Raw genomic sequence first — 17,770 nt, 5'->3', positions numbered from 1 at the left:
TAAGTCAAATAACAAAAATAAGAAGAAAACACAATTCTGCACACTCATTCCTGGATCAGTGTGAAGGGCTAAATATATTGAGTATATTATTCAGTTCTACAGGTTTTGCAGCTGTTGCTTGTTACTTACCTATAAGCTGACTACACTTGACTGGACCAATTAATTAATTGAATTGATTGATTAATTAAATCAACAAACATTAAAGTCAAGTATGGTAGTTGTTATTGAGAGTGTGGCATTTCAAAAAAATTTCCAAATGCTTTCTTCCTACAGGAATACAATGGGCGAGACACATAGAATTAAACAGAATTTAAGGTAAAATATGATATTTGTCAAAAGGGAGGCATGAACAAAATATGGTTGGACAATGTTTGACTTTTTGATCACCTGCTGATTTACAAAATCAGAACAAAATACTGCATCACAAACTTTTCTTTCTCTCTCCTTCATACTCTCCTTTTCTCCATTCCCTCCCTTGCTCTCCTCCCTTTTCTCTTCCCCTCTCCCTGACTCTGGAACCTAAGGCAATATGACATTTGCAAAAGACCTTTCCAGGGTGGTGGTGGTGGGTATGTGAGCTTGCTGCTTGAGTCCTCCCCAGGCCTTTGTCTTTGGGGGGCAGTTTTGTCTGAGTGCCCATCTACAGCCAGCTAGCCTGGGCTCCCATGGATGAGCTTAAGCTCTGTGAATGTGGGGCCTTAGAGCTGGGTCAGAGCTTTTCAGGTACCAGAGTGTCCATTTTTCTGGTTGAAGTGGGTCAGGGCAAGCAGAGACCAAATTCTAACAACTCCAGGCAAATACTTGAAAAGAGAACACTGATTGCTTGCAAGGACGTTACAGTTTGCAGAACTGTGCAGGATTTCTCTCTCCTCTGTTACAGGTTCTTTGTCACTAATAAGTAAGCCTTTCTTGTTTTTATGATGGTTCACTTGTTCATTTCTATTCAATTTTAAATTTATTTACTATAATTGTTTCATAAATTTTCGATCTGTTCTGTAATGTTAAGCTGTTGAGCTGTTTTTCCTTTCCCTGAGGCTGACTTGATTTTCTGGCAGTATTTTCCTGGGAAATTTTATGTCTTGCTTATAATATTTGATAGTTATGCCATGAAACCAAGAAATAATTAATTTTCTCCAAAATAGGTTGCATTCAAGTGTTTTAGAAGCTCCAAGGAGGACTAACTTGTAACTAACCAAAGAAGTAGAAATAATTGGTCAGGTTATATATTATTCAGATTCCTCTTTTCTTTTTCTTTGTTGCTGTTCTTTGGGTTGATTGGAAAGTGGCACAGCCCAGACCAGTCTGATTAGTACTTACTGGCTGTTTGGGTGAGTAGATTCAGGCAGGAGGGGTTGCAAAGTGTGTTTGAGGACTTTGTTTTATCATTTTTGTGTGATTCCTATCCTCTTTATAAAATAAAGTTTTCATTCTGAGCGATTCTAACATACACAAGCAATAAATCTCCATTACCCTACATCAACATTTATCAACTCATAGCCAATTTAATTTTGTCTATATTTCCATCTACCATTCTCTCCCAGGATTATTTTGAAGCATATTCCAGGCATTATATTATTTAATATGTAAATATTTATTATTTAACTATATATAGTTAATGTTTGCTATAAAGCAAAGTAGGTTTTTAAAAGCAGTTAGTGTGTTTTTCTGAAACACAGCCTGGTTTGAGCTTTTAGGTTGCTGTACTTGATCCTTTTAACAGTTTTACTTCTAATAACAGAGCCTTTATTAGCCACTGGAATCAAGGAGCTCTGTAGTTCTCAAGAGGAAAAGAATAGTTCAGTTGATTATCTTCATAATCAATGAAGATGGAAGCTTCAAGTGGGAAATCTCACAATTCCCAGAGTCTAATAGTCACAGTGGAATCAGAATAATTTACTCAGAAGTTTCTGAGTTTGGAAAAATGGGATGACTATAAATTCTTTTTATAAGAAATAAGATGAACATGTAGTGATTTGGAAAAACCATTGTACTTAAAAAACTATCACCTATATGCCTTGAATTTCAACTTCATACTACTCAAGGCAACCCCCCACCAATTATTCATACATTAATAAATATGAATTCGTGCACTGAGATTTATGTATAATGTTTTCTTATCTTATTAAATTGTATGAAGCCATATGTTGTGGTTAATTTTTAAAAAGAGAGTACTGATCCTTTAGAGTTCTATGCCAAACTGTTTATGGATGAGGTAATAACAATGTTTAGAATTTGCTTCAATAACCTTGGGGGAGGGGTGGTGAGTGAATGAAAGAAGAATCAAGATTTTTATTGCTGGGTGATAGGTACTTGATGATATTCTCACTACTTCTATAAATAATTTTTTTCTTAATAAAATAGTAAAAAAAAAAAGCCAGGAAAAAATATCCCACTAAACTGTCTATCACTTTAAAAGTGTCAGCAGAGAAGTCAAAAGTTAGAATGGAAATGTTTGGAATTTAAAATTAAAAAGGAGGAGGTTTATTTCCTTCATCTTGGAATACCTATGTGTATACTTGAAAAGGCCAATGAATCTCTTTCAGTTTGCATTTTCATACATATAAAATGCTCCATCTGCTTTAAATAAATCCCAGTATTTTTCCATATACCCCTATATGTTAGATATAAATTCCTAATGTGATTGAAAGTAGGATCCAGCTGCTCGCCACTCAAAAGTCTATAAGGAGGCCAGGTTAATGGAAAGGAAAGTTTGCTTTATTTTGGAAGTTGGTAACCTTGGACGGGGTGGTGGTGAGGATGGGGTGGGATGGGCGGGGATGCCTATCCAAAGGCCAAATTTCCCTGGTGACAATCAGGGGGCAAGAGCTTTTATAGACAGAGTAAGGGGGCTACATGGCGAAATAGTATAGTCAGCTCTGACAGTCCTCTTGAAATTGGTCATGCCGTAGTCTAATCTGCATCATCTTGATTGTTTTTAGGTACAGTTAATCTTCAGTTCTAGGGTTGGTTTTTTTCCATTTCTTTGAGGTCGGTTCTCAGAATTGTGGCCCCTTATGACATGGCTAGTCTGGTCATCATGTAGTTAACTTCCCCACCTGGAGTTTTACTAACTGTAAGACAGCTTGCAGGATATGAATCAGAATATTATCTATGGCCCTTGAGAATGAACTGAAGGTCTTTGACTATGCTTAATGACTAAAGTATTATTTGGTCTCCTTTGACTATTTTCCTTTGTTTCTGCATCTTCTCAATTCTCTGATTAAACTTGTTCTTTGGCTAAAGTTTTTCCACAGACAAAAGGCAGGCTGAGGACATGGATGGCAAGATCATAGAGTCCTGCTCTGTTTTGCTAACACCTTGCTAGCGAAAATGTTGCTTAATAATTTAAACTTGCAGTTACTTGAATGTTTGCTGTCTGGTTGTTCTGGGATCTCTGGAAAGACCTAGTTGTTACTTTCTGTTTGTACTTGTTTTGTGCAATGATTACAATAAAACCGTTCTTAGTATGTGAGGAAAATAATGATAGCTGTAGATTTTAGAATGAGATTATTGCTAGAGCATAATGCTGGGCCGTCCACTTTCCTGGTGGAGAATGGAGACTCTTGAAGTTCAGGGTTAACCCCTGCCTCATTGTTTCTTCCTTTATACCGTATCTGCCCTTCAGACTCTCTGGGCCATTCCTGCTGGAGAGAGAATATAGCATCCTCAGCTGTAATTCATTGTGGAACTTGGAGCTGAATCATGGTTTTCAGACTTGGGTTTTCATAACATATCTCTATTTTTAGATTATGTTGCCCTTCCTAATTTTCTAGCCTGGTCTGGAATATTAGGGACGAGGACAAATAAGCCCTTCAAAGTGGTGAGTTTACCTTCCTCCTGACTGATCGTCCCATAGATTGGGATTCTACATGTGTTGGCTGTGCCAGGTTTTCCTGCCTTGAACTCACATCTCCCCTAGGGTACAAAACAGCTCTAGACCTGAGATTGAGCCCTGGACCAACATTAGAAGCAGTCTAGCCCTTTCCTTTCTGGGGCTAGATCCTGGTCCATTCATCTCCAGTAGCAGTGGTTATTCTGACCACACTCAAAAATGGTGACTTTTCTTATCACTGTGCTATGCCTGCTATGACAGACTTCTGGTACCAAAGCCTATTTGAACATGCCAAGCTTTGGATGCCATGCATTGAACTGACTAACCTTCCCTGGTCCAACCTTTATAGTCAAGTTAAACTCTCTGGGGCCACCATTTTCTAGAGGGTTGGCATCAAAATCATTTGGAGGATGTTTGTAAAAATTCATATTCCTTGCCTTTACTCCAGGTCTAATGAATCAGGATGGCTGGGTTAGGATGCTCATCAGGACTGTGAATTTTTTTTTTTTTAATTTTTATTTTTACTTTACAATACTGTATTGGTTTTGCCATACATTGACTTGAATCCACCACGGGTGTACATGCGTTCCCAAACATGAGCCCCCCTCTCACCTCCCTCCCCATAACATCTCTCTGGGTCATCACCATGCACCAGCCCCAAGCATGCTGTGTCCTGTGTCGGACATAGATTGGCGATTCGATTCTTACATGATAGTATACCTGTTTCAATGCCATTCTCTCAAATCATCCCACCCTCTCCCTCTCCCTCTGAGTCCAAAAGTCCGTTATACACATCTGTGTCTTTTTTCCTGTCTTGCATACAGGGTCGTCATTGCCATCTTTCGAAATTCCATATATATGTGTTAGTATACTGTATTGGTGTTTTTCTTTCTGGCTTACTTCACTCTGTATAATCGGCTCCAGTTTCATCCATCTCATCACAACTGATTCAAATGTATTCTTTTTAATGGCTGAGTAATACTCCTTTGTGTATATGTACCACGGCTTTCTTATCCATTCATCTGCTAATGGACATCTAGGTTGTTTCCATGTCCTGGCTATTATAAACAGTGCTGCGATGAACATTGGGGTACATGTGTCTCTTTCAATTCTGGTTTCCTCGGTGTGTATGCCCAGCAGTGGGATTGCTGGGTCATAACGCAGTTCTATTTGCAATTTTTTAAGGAATCTCCACACTGTTCTCCACAGTGGCTGTACTAGTTTGCATTCCCACCAACAGTGTAGGAGGGTTCCCTTTTCTCCACACCCTCTCCAGCATTAATTGCTTGCAGATTTTTGGATCGCAGACATTCTGACTGGTGTGAAGTGGTACCTCATTGTGGTTTTGATTTGCATTTCTCTAATAATGAGTGATGTTGAGCATCTTTTCATGTGTTTGTTAGCCATCCGTATGTCTTCTTTGGAGAAATGTCTATTTAGTTCTTTGGCCCATTTTTTGATTGGGTCGTTTATTTTTCTGGAATTGAGCTGCAGAAGTTGCTTGTATATTTTTGAGATTAGTTGTTTGTCAGTTGCTTCATTTGCTATTATTTTCTCCCATTCAGAAGGCTGTCTTTTCACCTTGCTTTTATTTTCCTTTGTTGTGCAGAAGCTTTTAATTTTAATTAGATCCCATTTGTTCATTTTTGCTTTTATTTCCAGAATTCTGGGAGGTGGATCATAGAGGATCCTGCTGTGATTTATGTCGGAGAGTGTTTTGCCTATGTTCTCCTCTAGGAGTTTTATAGTTTCTGGTCTTACATTTAGATCTTTAATCCATTTTGAGTTTATTTTCGTGTGCGGTGTTAGAAAGTGATCTAGTTTCATTCTTTTACAAGTGGTTGACCAGTTTTCCCAGCACCACTTGTTAAAGAGATTGTCTTTACTCCATTGTATATTCTTGCCTCCTTTGTCAAAGATAAGGTAGGACTGTGAATTTTATTTTATTTTTTATTTCTTTGGCTGTGCCGTGCGGCTTGTGAGATCTTAGTTCCTCCACCAGAGACTGAACCACACCCTTGGCGGTGAAATCACGAAGTCTTAACCACTGGACTGCCAGGGAATACCCAGGAAAGCACATTTTAATTAAATGAAGCTTAAAAATCACTAACTAAAGCCATAGACTTTGCCCTTGGATTTGAGTTTTTTTCTGAGCCCAGGTTTTCTCTTCTTTCTCTGATTTCCATTGCTATGATTTTAAATTTGCCTGATTACTGCACTTGCTAGTATCTTGACTTTAGTAGAAATGTAGAAAAACATAAACAAGACTGGTTCTTGGCGTGCAAAAGTGGTTGTCTCAAACATACTACTACCAGTCCCCTTGCTGCAATTCACTGTCTTCTTCTTGATCTAGTATTAGAGTAAGAATAAGTACACTATGTTAGTAATAATAATGCACATGAAAGTGCCTTTCATGAAGTTTAAAACACTATATAAGTGCAATGTATTATTTAACAAACAGTTAATGAACTCATAGTCATTTGGGGGCACTGTATAACTTGCCCCCTGAACATAGTACAAAGAAAATGAAGGACATATTTTCTGCCCAAGGGAAGTCTATAATGAGGATAACAGGCACACATAATGTTACATGAAAATGATTGGAAAGCAACATAGCTGATTCATACCCCAAATATTCTCTTTAGTGATGCAAATCTGAGTTCCCTGGATGATACTGGGTAACCTTGTGTTTATGTACCAACCATTTTATCTGTTGATGTATCTATGAATTTAAGTAGTCATCTTTCTCAAATACCTGGTATTTATCATATCTATATTTTTCTGCTTTTAAAGTGGATGTGAGGTAATTAGAATCTAAGCTCCATGGGGGTGAACATTTTACTCTGTTTTCTTTACTGATGTGTTCTCACTACACAGATTATGTCAGCTCCATAATGTTTGTTCAATAAATATTTGTTGTCTGATTATCATTATGGTTGACTAAATGAAGTTAATCAGAAAAGATTTCCAAAAGGTGATGAGTGTAAGGGAGATCTCACAGGTGCCCATAGGTTGGTAGGAAATGGTTTTAGGTGGAGGCTATGGGATTGTAAGATAAATTGTCTTAGAGGGTTAAATGTCTTCACGATTGACAGCTTTAGTCTGCCTCCTATGGGCTAATCCAGTTACTGATCTCTTGAGTGGTTATAATTGTGATTTTCTGGCTCTGGGGAGGAAACTGCACCCCCCTTTTAGATCTGAGACTGTTACAAAGTGGAATTTAATTCTATTTGGGAAAGTAGGCACGGGAAGGTGCTTTTTGGAATTAGAAAATTTTCTTTCTTTAGGAATTCTGTCTGTTTGCCTGTAGAAATATATTGAATGGTGAAATACATGTAGCAAGCCTGACTGGTTGTGGTTTTATTATAGCAACACCTCCTTTGCAATTTTAGTTTCCAGTCCATATGAGGAAAGAAAGGAAGATTTTCTCTTGGAAACTGTAAGTGCAGCTAGTCAAAGGTGAACCAACTACTGACCATGTACTGCTTGTACCCAACCAGGATTTTAAATCCATCTGAAATATAATTTGGCAATCTTTTGATGTATATCATATGTGATATTTTAATTGTTAAAAAATTACTTGTGCTTATAGCAGTTTAGTTTGTTGTTTGAATCCCAGTACTGAAGAACAGTAATAGTGTGTGTGGGCATATATTTTAAAACTGCAGTTTTCAACCTTTCATTCACTCACTTAACAAATATTTATTGGCTGCCTCTTAAGAGTCAGGCCCTCTTCTAGTTTTAGAGACAGTTGATGAACCAGTCAAAGTTCCTTGTGGAAGTTACACTTCAGTGAGTAGACATGTGATGATGATAAACATGGAAAAAACACATATAAACAGAAACTTTGGATAGACTTAAGGGCTGTGTTAAACCAAAATAAGGTGACAGGTTAGAGAAGATATTGACGGATGGAGAGTCTAGTGTAATCAGTGGCCTTTCTGAGGAGCCAGTGATTGAGCTGAGACCCAAATGCTGTACAGGAATTAGCCATGAGAAGAATTAAGGGGTGGGAGATTTTGGCTGAGAAAAGAAAGTATAAAGGCCCTGGGACAGGAACATCTTAATGTGTTCATTACACCATCCATTTATCCTCTCCGCAAGTATTTGCTCAGTGCCTATTTTGTGCCAGGTACAACATACTCTAAAGTACTAGGGAAATGGTGATGAGCAAAACAGACAAGTTGGGTTCCAGTTCTCATAGAACTATGTTCCAGTGGGAAAGACAAAGCAAAAGCTAACGAGAAAAGTATCGGATGATAGTGAATTAATACTCAGTGAGAAAGAATACCATGATAGAAACTTTTTTGGTGGAGCCAGAGAATGCCTTTCTGAGTAAGTCACCTGTGTATTAAGAAAGTGCAATGTGAAGTACACATTTGTGTCACCTATTCCCTTCGGCTATTTCAAACGATGGACCGGGCCCTAGTAATACAGGCTGAAGATAATGTGTGGCTCCTGTGGATTTACTAGTAAACTCGACACTTTCTCTTCCACTGTTGAATGCATGTGGGAATGCAAGGAACTCCAGCTGTGTGAGTTTATAAAAAAGGGAAATAGTTTGTAAATTTATGTACTTTATTAGTAGTAGCAAATTACATACAACTCTTCTCACCAAGGGCTTGGGATATTTAGCCGCAAAACAGCTGTTTTAATGGATGGGAATGTATGGCAGAATTAAGGAGCTTTTGCTGAATAAATGTTAAATAATAGCTTTAATAGCGATCAAACTTAAATAATGAGGGCATGCAAATTAATGTGAATATGAGCAATCCTGCAAAGGCAAGAATCAGACTTGGTTTTTGCCTTCTTATACTTTTTAAAATTAAAAGCAGTGGATTCAGCATTGAGAACCTTTTTTTGTATTTTATATATTTTTTGAAGTGTTGGAATATTGTTTTAGTTTGTACCATGGAAAATATAGTGGATATTTAAGTTAAGAGTCTAACATTGTAAGGAATCCAATTCTGTTTAAAGTAATTCATGATAAATGGTGTTATTGTTAGGAAAGAGCATGAGTAATGAAACAGAGCTTAGAAATGTGGATGGCACTGAAAAGTGGAAGACCAAATGTCTCTCTGTCTCTATACATCTGCACCATCTATTCTGTTCTTTCTTCTCATAAGCTTTCTTTCCTTAATTATGTGTTTTTTTTTTCTGTCTAAAAATTCACTTTACATATGGTGTTGGTTGATAATGGTCTCAGGCTCTACATGGTCTATAGTTTCAGCCTTCACAGTTCTCTGACTGACTTAATCTCTCCACATCTCTATTCCAAATTCCTGGGAGAGATGATCTGATTTATTTCCAACCTTGAATTAGTTATATACTCTAGTCCAGTTGGCTTCCCTACTGGTTTAGTGGTAAAGAATCTGCCTGCCATTGCAGGAGATGCAGATTCTATCCTGAAGATCCCCTGGAGGAGGGCATGGCAACCCACTCCAGTGTTCTTGCCTGGAGAACCCTATGGACAGAGGAGCCTGACAGGCTACAGTACACAGGGTTGTAAAAGAGTCAGATATGACTTATCCACTAAATAATAACAATTGATCCAATCAGATGTAGCTGGAGTATGGGAACAGCAGATAGGGGCTACATAGTAGTATCTGTGATACATTAGGTAATTATTAACAAATAATCCCCCATTACATAAAAATTAATGACTATATCACACTTAAAAGCTTAGAATAGTCCTTATAAAGATAAAGTACCATATTTGTAGACTTTTCAACCACAGCAATCCTGAGCCCATTCACCAACCCTCCCACCCCACCACTGCTCTCCCTAGAACTAAACTAGGTTTGGAGGTATGCGCTTCTCATGGGGTGATGAAGAATCCATCTGCAAATGCAGAAGACTCAAGAGATGCAGATTTGATCCCTGGGTTGGGAAGATCCTAGAGGAGGAAATGGCAACCACTCCATTCACTCCATTATTCCTGCCTGGAAAATTCCATGGACAGAGGAGCCTGGTAGACCACAGCCCATGGGGTCGCAAAGAGTCAGATGTGATTGAGCACACACATACACAGAGTTGTGCATGGGGGATTTAGCATTGAATGAAATGGATAAAAAAATAAAATGAATAAAAAAATTCATGCCTGCATGGAGTTTACCTTCTAGGGTATGCAGAGATAAAACTAAGTGTTATATTTGATAAGATCATAATTGCTGTCCAAAAAAAAAAAAAAAATCCTGAGGATAAGTAGGAAACAAATACAGTGGTCAGAGAAGAAATCCAACTGAGGTGAGCTTTGAGCCAAGACTCGTAAGAGGTCATCTAGAGAAAGGACATTCTAAGCAGAGGGAACATCAAGTGACATGCATGTTCAAAAAACACGAAGAGGTTCTGTGTCTGAAGCAGACTGAGGAGAGAGTGGGAGCAGTCAGGGTGACTGAGAAATCCTGGGAGCTGGGGGAAGGAGGTGGGTGACTGATCATTCAGGTTATCACTAACAAGTTAAAGGCCTTTGGCTCTTATTCTCTGTGAAGTAAAAGACACTGTAAGGTTTTGGGCAGAGTAACTGATCTGACATTAAAAAATAATTTATTTTTTAATGTGCCAGGTCTTAGTGTGGCATGCTGGACCTTTTTGCTGCAGCGTGAGCTCTGAATTGCAGCAGGTGGGATTTAGTTCCCTGACCAGGCTGGGCACCCTGCATTGGGAGCACAGAGTCTTAGCCACTGGACCGCCAGGGAAACCCCTGATCTGACACATTTTCTGTGGATCATTATGGTTTCTGTGTTGAGACCAGACTGAAGGAGACTGGCAGTGGTTGGATGTTAGGAAGCTGTTGCTATGATCCAGGCAAGAGCTCACAGTGACTTTGACAAAGAAGTATTGTAGCAGGTAAGTGATGAGTAGTCAAGACTGAATTGGTTCTGAAGATAGAGCCAACAGAGGTTTCTTATAGATTAGATGTCCACGTGAGACAAAGAGAGAAGTCAGGGTTGACAAGTTCTTGAACTTGAATGGAGTTTTCATTAGCTGAGATACAAAAGACTGTGGAAGGAGAAGGTTTTAGTATGTATGTGTGTGTGGGAAAGTCAGGAATGTGGTTTTGGGAATGTTAAAGATGCCATGGTAAAGAATGTGGGAAATTGGGGTTCAATCTATGGGTCAGGAAGATCCCCTGGAGAAGGGAATGGCTACCCATGCCAGTATTCTTGTTTTGAAAATTCACAGAGGAGCCTAGGAGGCTGCAGGCCATGGAGTCGCAAAGAGTCAGACATGATTGAGAACCTAACACTTTCACTTTAGACATTTGGGTGGAGTGTTTGAGCAGGCAGTTGAATTTGAGTGATCAGCGTAGTGACAGTATTTACAGCCTTGAGACTGAGTGAGACCACAGAGAAATGAATTTAAAGGTACAAAGGAAGAGGTTTAAAGCCCATCTTTGGCACCCCAGTATTTAGAAGTCTTCCTATGGGCTTCCCAGGTGGCGCTAGTGGTAGAGAACATGCCTGCCAATGCAGGAGACAAAAGAGATGTAGGTTCGATCCCTGGGTTGGGAAGATTCCCTGGAGGAGGGCATGGCAACCCACTCCAGTATTCTTGCCTGGAGAATCTCATGGACAGAGAAGTGTAGCAGGTTACAGTCCATAGTGTTGCAGAGTCGGACATAATTGAAGCGACTTAGCATGCATGCAAATCCCGTCTTTGGCACCCCAATATTTAGGAGTCTTAGAGATAATGCAAGAATTAGCAAAGGAGGCTAAGAAACAGTGAGAAAGGAGGACATCCAGGAGAGGGTGGTATCCAGGAAGCCAGGTGAAGGGAAGAAAGTCTTTCAAAAAGGAAGGAATGATGGGCTGTGTAAAATATTGATTATAGGCCATCAGATAAATGAAGTGATCATTTGTCTGATTCAGTGAAGTAGAGGCTATTTGACATAAACAGTTGCGATTGTGGTGGTAGAGATAAAGATATCTTTGCAGTGGGTTTGAAGGAGACGAAAAAAAGAAATGGACACAATGAATATATAAAATGAATAAAATGGTATTGTTTTCTACAGATTTTTCTCAGAGCAATATGTGCTAGGGACTCATACTGTTCTTTTTTAGATATATATTTATTTATGTATTAATTTATTTGGTTGCCTCTTAGTTGTAGCACGTGGGGTCTTTGCTGCATTGCTGTTTCGGTGCATGGATTCTAGTTGTGGGACAGGGGCTTAGTTTTTTCACCGCATGTGGGCTTTTAGTTCACTAACTAGAGACTGAACCTGCATCCCCTGCATTACAAGGCGGATTCTTAATCTCTGGGCCATGAGGGAAGTCCTCATGCTATTCTTTATAGCTTATCTTACTTCTCTTAATCATTCCATAGTTTCCAGTTAGATAAATGACCACGAAGTGTTTAGGATGGTTCTTTAAACAGATGGTTCTCTGTTTTAGTAGTAAGAATGTCAGTTATCTCTACCCTAAAACACTAATACAAATGAAATGAAATGTTAAGTGGAAATCCAAAAATCACAGGAAAGGCCAAAGCATTTTGAATAGTCTATATGGAGACAACAGTGGACAGCAGCCTGGCTACAGTGGAAATTTCATAAGGAAACCAGTAGAAAAGAAAGATTCCTAAACTCATCTTTGACAACTCTCCTTGGATTAGGACCAACACTACATAGGCAAACTCATTTCTCTGAATCCTAAGAGACTCCTTTCAGGCCACAGATTCTTCTGCCATAATATAATTTTTTCAAAACATGTAAGTTCTCATAATTTGGTTATGAAACCAAGTACATAGTTCTCCATTTTCTTTCTTCTAAGTGCTAATGTTGTTTGGGTACCAATCTCCAGGATGAACATCCTTGCCTTCTGATGCTATTCTCTCTACTCTCAAAATAATTTATCCTATTTTGGAATGCTTTCTAGCTAGAAACCTCTTTTAGTTCCAAACTCTTATGAAGACAGGAGCTGTCTCTCCCCAGCCTCCCACATGGCACACCTGTTTATGAAACTTGTAATTAATGAAGATCTTCTAACAATCGCTTGTGGAAAGAAGCAGGGTGGACAGCAGTCATTGGGGTGGACCTTCAGTTGTTCATTTTGCCAATGGGCTGTAGATTGGCTATTGTATTTTTTAGTAAGGGAATTTCTGGAAGCTTTACTTATACCATTCAGGCTATGTGACTTGGGAAATATGAAATGATCTGAACTGTAGAAAAATTAAAGAGGAATTTTCTGAATAGAATTAGTTGGTGGTTGTTGTTGTTAGGCCTATTTAAAGAGTAGTAATAGTACATCCCCTACAAATCTTCAGAAAATTTCCCATTTAGTATCTGGGTTGATTGATTTCTATTTTTGATGGTTTATAAAATGACAGCTTCTGCAGCCAACCTCACTTTCATTGTTCTGAGGATGAGAACTTGGTCTAGTATGCAGGTTGAAAAGTCAGATATCTGTAGGAGTCCAAGAAGAAACCAAGCAAAGCAGCCTGGTATTAGAAATCACTGGAGGGAGATGAGGACTGGGCTGGATCAGGGAGAGAAAGCTCTGTTCCAGTCAGTTGCCATGTGAGAATGTCTGCCTGCTCTCAATACTTAAGTGTTTCAAGAGAAGCTAGGAATCTGGATTTTAATATGACATCGTTCAGCTTGGAAATGTTGGCAACAAACTCAATGCTTTAAGAAAAGTACTCTGTAACCCAATACATTGCAGGCCAATGCAAACACATCTGCAAGCTGGATCCGACGCCAGGCCATCAGTTTGTGCCTTCTGGTCCAGATGGATCAGTGGTGATGGTGATGATTTGAGACTGGTTTGTTTCATACTTAAAAACAACTGGTTGGTAATGATCTAAATGTTCTCAATTACAGGTTGTTCTCTATATTTCCTGTTTTTGCAACAAATCTTAAATCACAGTAGCCTGATATCTGAAACCTGCTGGTTAAAAGCAGAGTGACCATACATCCAGGACTTCCCAGCTTAGCACTGGCTTAGGCATGTACCAGTTAATATGTATTAATATTGTCTCCTTTCATTCCTGACATGTTCCAGTTTGGATAGTAAATTATATAGACACTTTAATTAAAAGTCTCTTTTATGCCTACTGTCCACCCCTTTTAAACTTACTTTTATTATTTATTTATTTATAATAGTGAAGACTTATGTTTAGAATTAGCCAGCTGGACTCAGTTTTAATGATCCCAGTTTTGCTGGCAACATCTAAAGCATCATAGTCAGGAGCCAGTTGAACATATGCCTTCTCTCCATCAGGCCTGAGCAGAGTGTTGACTTTAGCCTGTCCATGTCAGAGAACTTCCTCAAAGCCTGTTTAATTTGGTGCTTGTTTGCCTTGACATTCACAATGAACAGAAGTGTGCTGCTGTCTTCAATTTTCTTCCTGGCTGACTCCCTGGTGAGGGGGAGCTTTAAGACGGCTTAGTGGTCAAGCTTGCTTCTCCTAGGGGGCGCTCTTCCAAGGATATTTGGGCTGCCTCCCTAAGCTGCAGTGTTTTGAACCTTCAGAAAGTGGGTGACCTTTGGATTTTTTTCCTTTCCTTCTTTCTTTTATTTTTTGGTGGCTGTGAATGCCTTTCAACACTGATTTCTTGGCCATCAAAGTCTTTGCTTTGGCTTTGACATTGGGAGGGCCTGGGGCTTACTTCTTTGCGTTTGGTACCATCTTCATGAAAACAGGTCACTTATTTTTAAATTTATTTTTTAAAAAGCTATGATGGGTCATTTAAAGTATTTAAGAAACTGATAAACATCTTAAACCTCTATATAGCCATTATCCAGTTTCAGCAATTATCAACTAACATCCATACATGTTTCTTCTATATCCTTAGCTACTCCCTACCTTCTGTAGTCTTTCGAAGGAAATCTCAGATTCTGTATTATTTTATCCACAATTTTATGTCTTTTGAGTCAATATTAAATAAGTACCAACTCACCACTAAACACTTAAATTTTAACCCATTATGTTTCAAATTGTTTTTATTTTCCCTAGTACCTTGACTTCTTTGTAGTCTCTTTCTTTCCCCTCTGTCTGCCAAAATCTGTCATCCTGTTCCTGAATGCTAGTGTTGAGAGTCGAATACTTCTTATTGCTGAGGGAGATATCCATTATTTGTGTCTAAAAACAAAGTATAATTAAATTTGTTATTAAATATAGAAGATAATATTTTAAATTTTGTTTTTTCTAGTCCATTAATTGCATCCATCTTTTCAAATGTTGATTTGCCCATTAGTTTGCCCCTTGAATAATTTTTGGTGGATTTATGTCATTGCCTTGCCCTGCCAGATTGCAGTTCTCTGAAGACCTCTGTTGTCTATTGTGGATTAATCCTAGGGTCTAATTTCAAGTTTCATTTGATGTTTTGGTGGGAAATGTGTGACTGTGTCCTTTGAAAAACTTTGTGAGTTGCTAATGATCAGAGAGAAGAGGCATGACTGTTAAACTTTGATAAATTAAGGACTTTATATGTTAGAATTTTCTTCATAGTTTAAATTTGTTAGATTAATACATATGAATGCACAGCATATTATACACACACACACACACACACACACACACACACAGAATTTGGGGGCTTCCCAGGTGGCACTGGTGGTAAAAAACCCACTTGCCCACACAGGAGATGTAAGAGATATGGGTTCAATACCTGGGACAGGAGGATCCCCTGGAGTAGGGCATGGCAACCCACTCCAGTATTCTTGCCTGGAGAATCCCATGGACAGAGGAGCCAGGTGGGCTATAGTCCATAGGGTCGCCAAGAGTTGGAGATGACTGAAGCAACTTAGTAGGAAGGCATATACAATTTGATTATAGAAATAATTGATTCCTCAAATAAGTTAGTTTTATTAGTTTGTATTCTATCTGGGAAACTTGAATAGAATAAAAAGTATTACATTTTTATGCTTTTCTATATTAAATTTTTTTTTCATTTCTATGATTTTTTTTCAATAACTTACATTCAGATTTTCTTTTTGAGTGTTACATTGTTTTGTTCTTTTCTTTATATGTTGGTAATCCCTGTCTGCATTCTTTCCCATTATTTAATCTTCACATAGATCCAACTTCAGCATTTTCAAAGTGCATATATTATGCATGGTTTAAAAATGAGAGCTGTGCTGTGCTTAGTTGCTCAGTTGTGTCCGACTCTTTGTGCTCGTGGACTGTAGCCCGCCAAGCTCCTCTGTCCATGGGATTCTCCAGGGAAGAATACTGGAGTGGGTTGCCATGCCCTCCTCCAGGGGATCTTCCTGACCCAGGGATTGAACCCAGGTCTTCCACATTGCAGGCAGATTTTTTACTGTCTGAGTCACTCAGACTTTATTTCTTTCAAACTCAACCAAATGATTAAATGCGTCTTTATTTTTAATTTTTTGGCTGCACCATGTAGCACGGGAATCTTAGTTTCTAACCAGGGATCAAACCTGTGCCGCTGAAGTGGAAGCATGGCATCCTAACCACTGGATCACCAGAAAATTCCATAAATGTATTTTTAAGAAGCATATACCTTTCATTTGTGTGCTCAGTTGCTCAATCATGTCCAACTCTTTGTGATCCCATGGACTATAGCCCACCAGGCTCCTCTGTCCCTGGAATTTTCTAGGCAAGAATACTGAAGTGGGTAGCCATTCCCTTCTGCAGGAAGCTGACCCAGGATTGAACCCATGTCTCTTATGTCTCCTGGATTGGCAGGCGGATTCTTTACTACTGAGCCACCTGGGAAGCCCATATACCTTTCATACTACATTGAAAGTGCCTGAAGACCAGAATCTCAGTCTTTTATATGTGTATCAGTAAATCAACATAAAGTTTAAATATGGTAGACTCTGTTGACTTAAAATCTAGATAGGAAAAACCATGTTTTATTTTGTTTCATATACTAGCTGATCATAATATAAATAAAGACGTATGTAAATGTTATGGTCTTATGCACTATAAGTATTTAGAATATTAGCAAAATTAATGGAATTTTAATAAAGCATAAAAAACGTTTAGCCAGAGCTCCATGATTCAATAAATCAAACTTTTTTCATTAATCTATTTTCCTTCCAAATTGCTACTTATTTATAAGGGCAAATAGCTTTTTTTAAAAGAAATATTTTTTAAAGTTGAAGATAATTGATTTACAATGTTGCATTAGTTTTTAGTATATAGCAAAGTGATATATATATATATATTTTCAGATTATTTTCCATTAGAGTTTATTACAAAATATTAAATAGAGTTCCTGCACTATACAGTAGGACCTTGTTGTTTATCCTTTTTATACAAAGTAGTTTGTATCTGCTAATCCCAAACTCTTAATTTACTCTTCCCCCTCCTTTCCCTTTTGATAACTACAAGTTTATCTTCTATGTAGGTGAGTCTGATTTGTAAATAAGTTCATTTGTATCATTTTTTAGATTCCACATATAAGTGATGTCATATGATATTTCCCTTTCTCTGTCTGACTTATGTCACTTAGTATGACAATCTCTAGGTCCATCCATGTTGCTGCAAATGGCTCATTTCATTCTTTTTGATAACTGAGTACTGGTCCATTGTGTATGTATATATATATATGCCACAATTTTATTCCCTCATCTATAGATGGATACTTAAGTTGCTTCCATGTCTTGGCTGTTGTAAATAGTGCTGCTGTGAACATTGGAGTACACTTGTCTTTTTGAATTTGAGTTTTCTCCAGATATGTGAGGACAAATTATTTTTACACAGCTATAATTATTGGCATGGATGCTGCTGCTACTGCTAAGTTGCTTTAGTCGTGTCCGATTCTGTGCGACCCCATAGACGGCAGCCTGCCAGGCTCCTCTGTCCCTGGGATTCTCCAGGCAAGAATACTGGAGTGGGTTGCCATTTCCTTCTCCAGTGCGTGCATGCATGCTAAGTCGCTTCAGTTGTGTCCGACTCTATGCAACCCAATGGACAGCAGCCCTCCAGGCTCCTCTGTCCATAGGATTCTCCAGGCAAGAATAC

General features: G+C 38.5%; 1 pseudogene; it reads right to left on the bottom strand.

Moving 5' to 3' along the window:
• Positions 1-13,921: 13,921 nt before the first annotated feature.
• On the bottom strand, positions 13,922-14,467 carry LOC138443918 (large ribosomal subunit protein uL23-like; annotated as a pseudogene).
• Positions 14,468-17,770: the final 3,303 nt, after the last annotated feature.

The sequence above is a fragment of the Ovis canadensis genome, chromosome 1 (genome assembly GCF_042477335.2).
Source record: "Ovis canadensis isolate MfBH-ARS-UI-01 breed Bighorn chromosome 1, ARS-UI_OviCan_v2, whole genome shotgun sequence".
Taxonomy (NCBI): domain Eukaryota; kingdom Metazoa; phylum Chordata; class Mammalia; order Artiodactyla; family Bovidae; genus Ovis; species Ovis canadensis.
Note: the sequence above shows the minus strand (reverse complement) of the source record. Positions and strands in the feature narration are given on the sequence as shown.